This window comes from Octopus bimaculoides, chromosome 4 (genome assembly GCF_001194135.2).
Source record: "Octopus bimaculoides isolate UCB-OBI-ISO-001 chromosome 4, ASM119413v2, whole genome shotgun sequence".
In the NCBI taxonomy this organism is placed as follows: domain Eukaryota; kingdom Metazoa; phylum Mollusca; class Cephalopoda; order Octopoda; family Octopodidae; genus Octopus; species Octopus bimaculoides.
Window position 1 is genome coordinate 118,009,576 of NC_068984.1, and position 1,914 is coordinate 118,011,489.

Sequence of the window (1,914 nt, forward strand, 5' to 3'; positions counted from 1 at the left end):
TGCTTAGGTCCCCGTAATCTAGCGGTTCGGAATAAATGACCGATAGAATAAGTACTAGGCTTACAAATAATAAGTCCTGGGGTCGATTTCTCCGACTAAAAAACCCTTTAAGGTGGTGCTCCAGCATGGCCACAGTGTAATGGGTGAAATAAGTAAAAGAATACACGCACACGCACACACACACACACACACATACATATATAAGATATAAATTATTCTCTAGAAGTCGATAAATACATGTTATATGAATGAACTGCGTCGCATGCCTTTCACTCCGATGTGTTGGAAAAAAATATAGTAATTCTTCATTGATATAAACTTGCTGACATAACATAAAGTAGTAGTAGTAGTAGTAGTAGTAGTAGTAGTGCTGGTGGTGGTGGTGGTGGTGGTGGCAGTTCGTGTTAACAACACCACCACCAGTTCTCTACGAAGTAAATGATCAAACACCACAAAATATATCGTTTTTTTGTTTCTGTTTTCTTGTTTTTTATATATATATATATATATATATATTCGTTTACTTGATGGGCGAATCCAAGAAGGAAGAACTAAGTTGAGAGTCTGGGAAGGTACTTCCGGTGTGGGAGAGAGAGCGCAAAAACAGATAAGTCAACTAGATGCCATTAATGCTCTCATTATATTTTAGTTAGTAAGCCAGTTAGATGTTGGGTGTGTTGAAAATGTACATATGTATATATATACATACACGTATGTATGTGTGTTTGTGTGTGTATGTAAACACGGGCAAATTTCCAGAAGTTTTGCTGTGCTCTGTGTAATGTATATGGAAGAAAGAGTGAAGCTGGTTGTTAAATAATGTGTTCTATGGATTGATATACGGGTGTGAAAAGTAGATTATCGAGTGCAGTAAGGATGTGAGATATCAGACAGATATATATCTGTATTGAAGAGATATTGAAAGGAGAGAAAAAAAAAAAAGAAAAGAAAAGAAAAGAAAAAAAATATCTTCCCAAACCCTGTAGATTGTTAAAACAGCGATAAAAAGCAAACGAAACGAAATAAACACACGCACACGCATGCACACACACACACACACACACACACACACACAAGCACAAGCGCAGACACACACACATACACACACAAGCATACACACATATGTGTGTTAAAATATATGTTAAAATGGCGAAGTGGTAAATGACTGTACGCTGGATTACGAGTTAATGTTCTTTCATAAAAGAAAAAAAAAAGACTTAACCAATAATATATTGGAATGGCTATTCTCAGTATGTTAAACACTAACTAAGAGAAATACCAGTTCATGTGTGGAAACAATAAACTATAATCGTTACTATTTTTAATTTCAGCTTCAAATTTAGTATTACAATTGATATTTATAGCAAACTTTCTTAACAAGTACGTTTGTCTTATTGATCTTTGCGCGTCAGCTGTAGACATTTCCAGAATCTATAAGAAAAAGGCATTGTAAAATAACAGAAAGTACTTCAAGAGAAAGAAGGGTAGTGAAATGTATACGAGATATCTTTTTTGTTTGTTTGTTTGTTTTTGTTTCGAAGGCGTCAACAAATTTAATTCGATTTATTGATCAAAATCTATAGGATCTTCTTAGTATAAAAGAAAATGCATTTCTGCCAACGCTTTATAAAGTTTCAAGTGAAAAACCGAAGAAAACTGAAAAACAAAGAAAAGAAAAAAATAGCTTTGTTGTTGCTCGGGAGGGTCATAATCCAAATCGTGGAGGCGCAATGGCCCAGTGGTTAGGGCAGCGGACTCGCGGTCATAGGATCGCGGTTTCGATTCCCAGACCGGGCGTTGTGAGTGCTTATTGAACGAAAACACCTAAAGCTCCACGAGGCTCCGGCAGAGGTTGGTGTCGAACCCTGCTGTACTCTTTCACCACAACTTTCTCTCACTCTTACTTCCTGTTTC